The sequence below is a fragment of the Heliconius melpomene genome, chromosome 13, assembly GCF_056956725.1.
Source record: "Heliconius melpomene rosina isolate 202511_hmr_F chromosome 13, ASM5695672v1, whole genome shotgun sequence".
NCBI lineage: Eukaryota > Metazoa > Arthropoda > Insecta > Lepidoptera > Nymphalidae > Heliconius > Heliconius melpomene.
The window spans coordinates 14,079,762-14,092,584 of NC_140401.1; the positions used below are offsets into that span (position 1 = coordinate 14,079,762).

Genomic DNA, 12,823 nt, shown 5'->3' on the forward strand with positions numbered 1-12,823 from the left:
GAGAACTAAGACACTACGCACCCCATGCATCCAATTTTTGCAACATTGAGTAGGTACTTAGCGGCGTAACCTAACGCTGCGCTTTCCTTTGTTACCAGAGTGAGGATGTGAAAAAAATAATGATAATAAATATTAAGTTCTACTCCCAAAACGGGTACACTGTTTTGGGAGTTAGAATACCACAGACAAACATATAGACACTTCAAACTTAAAACTACCCTCTTTTTTCATCGGGGGTAAAAAATGATAAAACCTCTACATATTGTATATTCGTCGACAAAATCAAACAGTGTATTAGGCAAGCAGATTAAAGTGGATGCGCGGTGTACCTGTGTTTAATTAACTTCGCCGTCGTTGTTTCGAATGCCTGTTCGTGTGACGCATTCGCAACTATTTGTTAAGTGTAATCTACGTTATTAGATGTCGTTTAATATTTCGTGCAAACAGATGAGTTTGTACGCGTCTCTAGGGCGTAGTGAATATAATTAGTGTTCTGATTTAAGACTTAAATGTGGCTACTGCGTCCAATGGAAAACGACATTACACGGTACTCAGAGTTAAGACATCTAGTGTTAAGTAAACACTGCCCAAATTAGAAACTCTTACGAGTGGACATCAAACCTATAACTATCGTGTCACGACAATCACACACAGTGGCCTCACAAATATATTACACAAAAAACAGTTAGAAATCGCAATCGTCTAATAATATTCCACTAACACATTAAACGGCCATTTAAAAGCGGTTGAAATAATAAAAGTTTAAGATAGTATTAGTAAAAACCGATAACTCTATTGAATAGCAGTAATAAAGATGAGTTGTATTCGCTGGAAGCGCGCCAGGAGGGAAGGGTTAGGACGCGCAACATAAAATTACTTGCAATGTTACCACCACTACCAACCAATATAATTCATCATAAATTGTTCCGTAAACATGAACCAAATAGATGCAAATGTGTACAATATGTGTAAATATCAACTTTACACGAGTTTATTGAATGATATATGATTTACGGAGTTCAGAAATTATTCTTAATATTCAATATTTTCAACTAAGTCATTTAAAAAGTACAGTACAGTATCGTGAAAAAAAGCCTGATATAATGATGATTATAAATTAAAATACAGAGGTAAAGATGATACTTCTATGTTTCTATTACTTCCATAATAACTAGATAATAAATATTTGCCTTATCTACGATTCCCTCTACATTAAATTCAATATGATGTTCCGAAAGAATCAAAAACTAAATCGAGAGACAGCATAAAGCGATGGCTCATAAAAAAACGTAGTAAACACAATATGCTGCGAGAAAATTTTTAATTTTCTTGTTGTGGTAAGAAGACAAAGAGCGGCGTTGAGTTCTGCCACTAAATAAAAATTGTCTCTAAAATTGGACAGCGCGTGAGAAATATATTGTATTAGCTTAGGGTCCCATTAGTTACCCTGCTATCTATAAACGAGGAAAAAAACTAAAGATAAAAAAATAAAAAAGAACATAATATATAAAACTGTTTTTAAAAATGCAAATAATAAACCATTTGATAAATAAAGAGCACACTCTCTCTTACAGTTAGTTAGTACATAAAACATTATTATATACGACGTCCAGCGCATCCAGATAGCGCAGTGCACCTACTACTGGTGGGTACTAGGTACCCAAGCCAGGTGTAATTCCTAAGAATGGCCGTCGCGCACAAATTATAACATTCGTTCTCGCGTAAGTCTTGCGCTATCAAGTTATTTGCGATTTGCAAGGAAATATAATTAGTTAGATAGAGACGCAAGACGGCAAGCGTAGAGTGTTATAATAACACAAACACATAGAAACCGATTTTGTTTATTAAAAGATTTTTTATTTAAGGTAAAAAGTAAAAAATGATATTATTACGATTTATTTTATTTATATATTTTTATTGGGAACTGTGAAAACCTGTGCTAAGACACACCATTCCTGATAAAACACTTCCGTTCCCCACTTTCCACCGAATTCTGGAGTCTGGCACATATTTATTTTTTTAAAAGTTATTTATTTAGTTAAAGAGAATTGTTGAAAGTAATAAAAATAAAACTTAAGAACCGTCACATTATTAACATACCTAATACTCATACGAAGGAATACATTTTATATTTTCATAGTTTTTACTATATAAAAATGGGACGTTCCGCTAAGGTGAAAGTAATGTGGATTCAATCAAGTTCCTTATCTGTTTTATACGAGTTTTCGTGTATCGCGTAACAAACTTTTACTTTTTATATTGAAGCGAGCGTTATTGTTATATTGCAGTTATTAAAGGTCAACACAAGTCATAGTCATATACTTTAATAAGAAAACGAATAACAGAAAGGCGTCAGTAGAATTACAATCATATATAGGATAGGTATATACAGGATACAAAATTAGAAACGGATGTTAGAATGAAGAAAAATCATCGGCATATTTGAGATGATTTCACCTTCATTCTTAGATTACATATTAGAATCTTATTGTGGGAATATTTATCCCCCCACTCGGGGGGAAAGAATTATTTCCGTTTGCTGGTTCTGTCAAGACAAAGCGCGGCGTTGAGCTCCGCCACTCTACCAGTTCAGCCAGTTCTACCTTGCTAAATAAATAAATTGCGGGATAAAGCGTGAAATTTAAAAAATACATAATACGTGATTGTGAATCAACTTATTCTAAAAATACGGGAGACGAGCAGCGTTGTAATATTTTATACATTGAGGACAACGCTTTGACGTGTTGTATGTAACCACAAAGACGGAATATGGTCAGTCGATTTATTATGATGAATAGGTATGATAGTACGTAAATAACCATACATGGAAATATTTATCATAATTCTAGTGAAAGTAAAAGTCATTTCATGAATTGGAATTCATCATTTTATAAATTGTAAATTCCAATTTTATTTTTGAGTAAGTATTATTTTATACATATTAAAGCCGTGATCGTGGAGTGCTTAACCTAAACCAAGTAATTAGTTCAGTCGACTAAACCGGTCCAGAATGGTGTCACAGAGAGCACTACACTATCAATTGTAAGTTTATAACAAAGGCGTACAATGGTACAGTCGAGATCCTCTGATAAGATCGTACATTTTAATATCTCTAAAGCAACATTACTATCCAACTAACTTTAACCGTCTCTGTCTCTTTAATGGCTACAAGTAGAAAATTCCAAGAGTTTATTTAAACTTAGTCTTGGATAACTGTTTATACAGTGAGCAGCTTTGGACAAACAAACATACTTCTCAATGTTTAGCACTGAGCCATATTAAATAAAAATAGTTCACGTAAAATTTTTTTAAGTATTGAAATATTTAATAGATACCAAAAGTGGATTGATATTATTTTTTGAATTGTTTATCAAAAGTTTTTAATACAATCTTATTTACATCTACTACGTAAAATACACAAATTTCAAAACTCAAATTAGCAGTTCCAAACCTAAGTACAATCATTATAGAAACTTGAGAACACCAAGAGAGAGTCAAGTAGACCGAAGAGAATACATCAACGGGCGTAATATCTTATTGAGCGTACGTAACGCGGGACTTGAGCCACATTCTGCGTTGTCAGCGTTGCCTTGCACAGTCGCAAACTAAGGTTTTAAGAGTCGAGAACGTACAAGTAGGTACCAGCTCTAACGCACTGAACGGGTTTCTGCATTCGCTTCACCGAGACAATAACATCGCTGGTTTAGTTGACGCATAAATGAATTGTTTATATCGAAATCATCAATGTAAGTGGTGTACCCGTGTACGGTATAAACGATCAATCGGTATTGTCAGCTATGTATGTCCTATCGGCCGCCATTATAGGACTAACTATCGAGTGATTGATAACCGCCCGCTTTGTGAAATTTATCGTGTTTGTATATAGTTTTATCGCAATCAATTTTAACAGAACGTATTATATTTAAAATATCACGCGCCCGCTGCGGTGGAACGGTAATTAATTATAACGTAGACAAAAGAATGAACATATTAATATTAATTTGAATACTCGTGTTATTTTTTAATTCGATTGTCACTTATACCTGTAGATGTTAACCTGTATAAAAATAATATAAGAAATATTGTCATAGAAAAATAAATAAATTAGTGTTTTAGTTGGTTGTGCATCGCAGTGGTAGAAGTATGCGAATTATATGAAAAATTATTTATTGAAGTATATAAGTATTTATATTAAAAGTGTATGTAAATATTTAATTAAAAAAGAACAAAAAACAACTTTGATGTAATGAAATGAATTAAAGCTATGTCAAGGCGAGCTCGTCACGCTATGTCCCTGTTTCCGCGTTATCTGGCCATGAATTTTGGCTGCTATTCAATCAAAGATAAACAAAATTAATACCAAAACTGATTATGTAACTAATTCTTTTGCATATAGGGCTGTCATTATATATTAAATAAATAAGTAATTAATAGATATATTAGACCTGATATTACAGGATTAGATACAAATAAATATATATTTAATATATAATTTATCACAAAACCTTCAAGCTTTTACTCTTGCTTCATAATTTTTAAAACCTATAGGTATATGCTTATTTCATCATCTGTTTCTTAAAGTCGTTAATTAATAAAATCTTATATTTTCTATCTTTATGTAACTTTCGCATTATTAAGAAGCGAGTCATAGAGAAAATAAAATCACTCCGATTCTTCCTTTAACTTTTACGACATTACTTATTTCTTAGCAAAAAAAGTATTAAACTTATATCTCGATCACCCGCAATGAAATTTGAACCTACATCCATTGCATTCAATTTAACACTTTCCAACTGCACGACAGTGAAAACTTATATAATAATTTATTAATTAAATTCTTAGAAAAACGGTATATTTGTTTAAATTAACAATACAACTTTGTATAGTGCGAGACACTTAACAATTGGAGAAGGAACAATAAAAAACGACGATTCTTAGTCGTTATCTTTTTACTTGACACTAACTACCTGATTGCTCATGGACGTATACCGAGAAGACATTTAAAGAAAAAAACCTTCATAAAAACTCGGGACCAATAAAAATATTAAGCTCCTCGGATAGTGGTTTCATCGGATGTTAAATGAATAAATTTAGTTGGACCTTTTTATTAAAAAATTCAGTACGAGTGGATCAATTATTATTTCATTGTATTATATTTATAAATTTCAATTATATTATTAAAACCAATCAGCATCAAATAAGATAAGCTTTATTTTATTGAAAAGAAAATTTGAAATCTCTATGAAAATTAAATAATTTAACGCAGTAACTACTATTTGTACTAAAAATATCTACGATGACAACATTTGAGCTGCAAGATTTAGTACTAAACATATTCCGTAAAATTTATAACAAATAAATTGAAATATTAATTAAAGCGCCAATTAGTCATTTTTAACATTTAAACGTATTGTAATATAATTAAAAAATCACAATATTAATTTAAATATATTATCTTACTTACGATTTACAAAATATAAACTACCTGTAGAGCTAGATAGATATAAAATAAACAGGAAAACACAACATTAGTCTCTTATAAATAATAAAATATCATCCAACCCTTTGTAGTGTTTGCGTCGCATATAAAGACATTGTATGGGAACACTGATAGATATAAACCAGTGAAAAGTGCGGGAGGGAACAGTTGTGTCCCCGTTTTAAAGTTTTAATACCCACGCGCGTTAATGAAAAACTACGAAATAAAAATGGGTCTTCCACATTATGTGTGCCATGTTTGCCTTTTTGTATCTTGATTAAGTTATTGTGTATATTTTTATAAAGACTATTTAATTTTTAAGTATTACGGAGGGCTCTATTTCTTCTTAATTTACCATATTATTTGTCTGACAAGGATGCCTGCACTGAAATTATGAAAGTTTTTTCGGTCAGCTTAAGTAAATCAGTTTTGACTTAACGTACTTGTAAATTTAATAACGTTACTAATATAAATAAGTTTCAATTTAAAATAAAACAATAAATAGTAATAATATAAGCTTTCGTGTTAACTCATTATAAACAAATTACTAACATAAAAAACAATCAAAATTTTCACTCCGCAACATCGTAGAGATAACCAATCTCCAGTAAGACTAACAACGTTACATACTAAAAAGGTAAATAACAACATATTATATTCTTTATCAGTCCCCTCGCGTACTAAAGTCACCCTCTTCAGGTCATCGACCGTAATTCAAGAGCCTAGAGGGCATCCCATAATACGCTCCCTTTGAAATAAATAAAAACACCAATACGCCACTACAATTGTGTCTCACATATGAAAGTGGTTAAGTGACAACTAATATATTAATTTGGATATATTCATTGTATGATATACATAATTACATGTACACATATATAAATAAATAGATAAGGAACAACACTAGGAAATTTGTTGGAAAAAATGAAAAAAAAGTTGCTCTATAAGTAGTGATATATCATCAAATTTAATCAGCTACGAATTAACAAAATGCTTAAATTTATATCAGCGGGTAATAAATTCCAGCAAACACTTAATCCAGTCGAATCTAAGTCAATTACTAAGTAATCGAACAGACCGTTCTGAGCAAAATATAAATTTAAAAGAATACGTAGTTACTTTTTATCAGTCGATAAAGCATAATTTACGAACACGACGAACCATTGGCAGCTGAACGGCCGTTGACTCCTATTTTACCGAGGACATTAATTTTATCGTTCCGATAATGAACCCAATGTCACTAGATAACACAATATAGGCATGTGAAGTAGCTAATTTTGCGAATTAAAAGTATTTACACTTATTGCATAAACCAATTGAAAATGTCCAATAATTTGAAATGGAAGCGAAATAAACTTTTTTGTTGATCGTTTGTGTTTATTGTTAAAGAATTTCGTGGCATACATTCGAGCGGTGATCACATCACAAATAAATTTGTATGGGACCACCTCGGGCGCGTACAAATAAAACAAAAAACTTTGTATCGTTGCATCTCTAAATCGAATAATCCTTAAACAATATGGAACTCATTTCAATAAGTTTTTTCTTTTACAAATATACAACAAAAATCAACAGTATAGCATAGTTACAGATTTAGAACGAGAATGGAATAAAAATCCAGTAACGTAACGAGTGACAACGTCGATGCGAGGGAACACCGCGGGTCAACGTCCGTGCCGAGCCTCCAGTAGCTTTAAACAAATAACTGTCATCCAAAGGAGCAAATACATTTAAATAACTTAATTGGAATTTAATAAAATCTCTACAGATCTGGAGGATTTGTTTACAAGTCAAATTATAACTTATAATAAAATTGTAACGGATCGGTGTCTGTACATAGAAGATATATAAAAAAATGTTATTGGTGGCATTTAATAACGTAATGGAACCAAAAGCAATGATTAATAAAATTTTTCGTCTGTTTGTCTGTACGCTTGCTTGTTAACGCTAATTAACAGATTTAATTGCAGTTTTCATTATTATATCTCGGCAAGCTTCCCGTAACATTTTGTTCTTTTTTTATTTCAATCAGTTAAAAATAACAATAAAATAATATTTTATTGATTTGGCTGAAATTTTACTTTTTAGTAGCCGCGAGCGGATCGCTAGAATAACAATAAAATACAAATAAAAAATATTATATAACGCCGGCACAATATCGAGATCAACACACAATCGTGATGTATAACGGTATGAACTATGAAATACAATTAAAGTGTAGGACGTAAATGTGGCTGCGCGAGGAATAATAAGCACCTAATAAAGATAATGCATCGCATCTCGAAATAGAAAAAAGGGCAGAAACGGGCTGGAGGACGGTTAGAGGTATTAAACAACACCGCACAACTCCAGAGTTCGTGTTTTAACCCCGCCGCTTGTTTAATTAGCGCACCGTCTGCTCATCTGTAACATTCATTTATCAACCAGCAACCGTTCGAGGAGCCGCTGTAATTATCTTATTCAATTAACTAAGTGACCGACAATTTGTTGTCGAGGCGCTATTTTGAATGCTTTATTTCCTGAAAATGTGCCAAAAATGAGACATTTATGAAACAATGTTTTGTTTAAGATTAAGTTCGTCGTAGCTTTTATATAATGAGAGAATGCGGAGAGAAATTTCTTATAAGTCACTCCATCAATCCAGTCATTGAAAAACAAAGATTTCAGTGGCCAAACAAACCGCGCGTCCTTTGTCTATTTTGACTGAACTAAATATTGTTTTACCATCGTTTATTAAGGAAATGGTTATTTAAAAATTTAACAATTACTACCACTCAAAGTAAATAAATAACAATAAGGGTTCTTTCATCTCCATCCGTAAAACATTTTAATAAATAGTATTCATTAAACAAATATTTTCTAAGACCAGAACGAAGAGTAATTATGGAATTTACTGTGTAAAGTGAAAGAGACTTCTACTCACTGGGTAGATCAATTATAAACCTTCACTCTTTAAATCGCTTTATTATAAACACTTTCTACTTAGCACTGACATTTAAACACTTAGCACTTAAACTATCACTTAATAACGTTTGCTTAGAGCTTGCTGGCAGTATTACAACGTCGGGAAGACTGTGCTCATTTCTGTTTTTGGGGTGTTTTTATAGGTTACAATTTCCCTCCAAAACTAAGCTTACCGGATGTATCTCATATTCATAATTCACAATAAAGATAGTTTCAGTGCTGCCATCATTTATAACATATCATAGTAACTTCCTATAGTTTTAACAATATAATGTACAATCACTATCACAAAATATTTAATTGAAGTCATATTACTAAATCATATTGACAATATTTATTTTAAAATTATATATTAATAAAAGTACTTCATTTATATTTTTATCTTCAGTCATAATAACATCATAACAACTTCTCTTTATTTAAATACACAACTTACACATTTCGTTTCATTCTAATTAATCATATTCACATTTTTACTATAAACTCATAATGAATTCTACCGCTAACATTATTATATATTAATAAAAGTACTTCATTTATATTTTTATCTGCATTCATAATAATATCATAACAACTTCTCTTTATTTAAATACACAACTTACACATTTCGTTTCATTCTAATTAATCATATTCACATTTTTACTATAAACTCATAATGAATTCTACCGCTAACATTATTATATATTAATAAAAGTACTTCATTTATATTTTTATCTGCATTCATAATAATATCATTACAACTTCTCTTTATTTAAATACACAAGTTACACATTTCGTTTCATTCTAATTAATCATATTCACATTTTTACTATAAACTCATAATGAATACTACCGCTAACATTCGGCCAATCCTGACATAAACGCGCCCTCGCGTTTAGTAGCGATTAAACAAAACTAATAATTAATACATAATATATAATTTAAACATAAAATAATATAAACACTAGAGTTTTTAAGTTTTATAGTCAAATCACTAATTTTCATCACTTTTACTATTTTTATCACTTTATCATTACTATTTTTAACCGCCATACGTACCTACTACACTGACTCTTTACTAACACTGACTCTTCACTAACACTGACTCTACTAACACTGACTCTTCACTAACACTGATTGTTCACCGACTTGAAGCCTTCTGCAAGGCTTTCACTTTTCCCTGGTTTTGATGAATGTACGCCGATTGCATGCTTTGCAATCAACGCACTAATATCGATTGCAGATCACTGCAACCGACCCACTCGGCCGGCACTGACCATCGAATGTAACCCTGAAAAAGACTCATTATTCACTTATATCGAGTGCAACTTTGCACACGACTCTCTTATTCACTTATATCGAATGCAACTCTGCAAACGACTCACTTATCGAATGCAACCCTGCAAACGACTCACTATTCACTTATATCGAATGCAACTCTGCAAACGACTCACTATTCACTTATATCGAGTGCAACTCTGCACACGACTCTCTTATTCACTTATATCGAATGCAACCCTGCAAACGACTCACTATTCACTTATATCGGATGCAACTCTGCAAACGACTCACTATTCACTTATATCGAGTGCAACTCTGCACACGACTCTCTTATTCACTTATATCGAATGCAACTCTGCAAACGACTCACTATTTACTTATATCGAGTGCAACTTCTGCAAACGACTCGCTTTTTACTCACTATTCAATACAATTGACTGTACAAAATTCACTTGACACATTACATTCATATTACACTACATAAATATAACATTAACACCATAATACATTATTATTTTCTCTATTTTTATACATCACTAAAAGTATATTTCATACGAGTACAATTAGTCAAATGCATGTTTATACATTTTAACATCACTGTATAGAACCTAATGCAATATTATATTATATTTACTTTCAATAAATCATTAAAAATATGTAACTTTGATCACTAAAACAATATCTGATGAACATTTCCATATCATCAGTACAGCATCAAGTATAATATTTTAAATGAATTAGAAAAACATTATTATTTTCTCTATTTTTATAAATCACTAAAAGTATATTTTATACGAGTACAATTAATCAAAAACATGTTTATACATTTCAACATCACTGTATAGAACCTAATGTAATATTATATTATATTTACTTTCAATAAATCATTAAAAATATGTAAATTTGATCACTAAAAACAATATCTGATGAACATTTCCATATCATAAGTACAACATCAAGTATAATATTTTAAATGAATTAGAAAAACATTATTATTTTCTCTATTTTTATAAATCACTAAAAGTATATTTCAAAAGAGTACAATTAATCAAAAACATGTTTATACATTTCAACATCACTGTATAGAACGTAATGTAATATTATATTATATTTACTTTCAATAAATCATTAAAAATATGTAAATTTGATCACTAAAAACAATATCTGATGAACATTTCCATATCATAAGTACAACATCAAGTATAATATTTTAAATGAATTAGAAAAACATTATTATTTTCTCTATTTTTATAAATCACTAAACGTATATTTCAAAAGAGCACAATTAATTAAAAACATGTTTATACATTTCAACATCACTGTATAGAACCTAATGTAATATTATATTATATTTACTTTCAATAAATCATTAAAAATATGTAAATTTGATCACTAAAAACAATATCTGATGAACATTTCAATATCCTAAGTACAACATCAAGTATAATATTTTAAATGAATTAGAAAAACATTATTATTTTCTCTATTTTTATAAATCACTAAAAGAATATTTCATACAAGTACATTTCAACATCACTGTATAGAACCTAATGTAATATTATATTATATTTACTTTCAATAAATCATTAAAAATATGTAATTTGACAACTAATAAAATATCTGATAAACATTTCGATATCATAAATACAATATCAAGTTTGAATTAGAAAAAAGCACCATTTTATACACCTATGAATTTTATTATTATCCGAATCACTAAATATTACATCGTTATTAAAAACTAACCAAGGGTGGAATTTATCCACTTATATATTATCCCTTTGTAAGAAGAATCCCTTCTTTTAATGGCGATCACCCTATGTACCCTAGTCGCACGAAAGAAAGGTCTACATTACATTTAGGCACAACCTTCCTACTTTGACCTGGTTCTGATCGGACAACCTCGTCCACACGAACTAAATCTCTGGGTTCATTTTTGTTTATAATTCTATATAATTTACCATTCTTTTCTAAATCATTTTTATAACCTTCTGTAATATTTTTTGTTTGTTTGAACGCTAAGATCTCTGGATCTACTGGTCCGATTTACTTTGTTTTTGTATGAAAGCTGCGAAAGCATTCTTCAAAGTGCTATAGGCTACATTACATTACACATATATACTAATATATTAAAATATTTTATAATTTGACATGTAAGTTATTCCTCCATGTTAATAACAACCGTCGCGACGCGACTTTTGCTAAGCGCTTGTTTGTTTTTAAGAAAACGTCACCCAAAATGATTTTGCTTAACGCATATATGGCGAGTGCTGACTCAACGTTATGAGATGCATACAAACAATGTTTAACAAAAATATTGTTCTTTACATGTTTTTTTTTTTTTAAAACTCCGCGATGGTAAATGTTTTTCTCTGAAGGTTGAGCAAAAATGACTATTTTAATTAATTTACTTTAAAGTTGTTTTTTTTTGTTAATGTATATTTTTATATTTTGATATTCATCCTTTACGAAAATAAATATAATAATCACTTTTTGCATTTTATCTAAATGGAGATTATAGTTTACTGTATAACATTAGCTGACATCCTGCCTGACATTCATTAAACATTAATTCCATACATGCTTATCCTCTAAATATTCTTGTACAATGTAATAAGCTTAGACTTTTTTATTACAATTACTTAAAATTTGGGTAGTGGCAAACTTAGAATACACTGAGCAATTTTATTATATACATGTATACCTACTCAGACAAATAAAAGATTTATTAATTTTTTTGGAGGCGAAAACTTGGCGTAACAAGCTTATCTTTATTTCTCGTTACTGTCACTATTTTTACTATGACTGTGTTTATTTTGTAGGACAAAGAGAATATTATAATATAATATAATATACAAATATGTCTCCATTTATTCTCTTGATTACTTATATTTTCTTACTATTTCTATCGATAACTGAAAATAATTTCATAAATATATTAATAAATATTCGTATAGTTCAAGCAGGCGAAACCGCGTCCGAGTCCGCTAGGAATATATCTCTAATTTAACTACACTTCTCTTCTGAAATAGAACTTCGTGATAAAGCATCAACATGCATCATCCGCTCGGCTATCACGGTGTTCAACAATAAGACGACATTCTTGCATAATATACCACC

General features: G+C 30.3%; 1 protein-coding gene across 4 annotated transcripts in view; it reads right to left on the reverse strand.

The window, feature by feature from the left end:
* The window catches only part of lilli (AF4/FMR2 family member lilliputian), a 201,410-nt gene that overhangs the window by 93,074 nt on the left and 95,513 nt on the right, over positions 1-12,823 (reverse strand). The gene's annotated exons all lie outside the window — the stretch shown is intronic.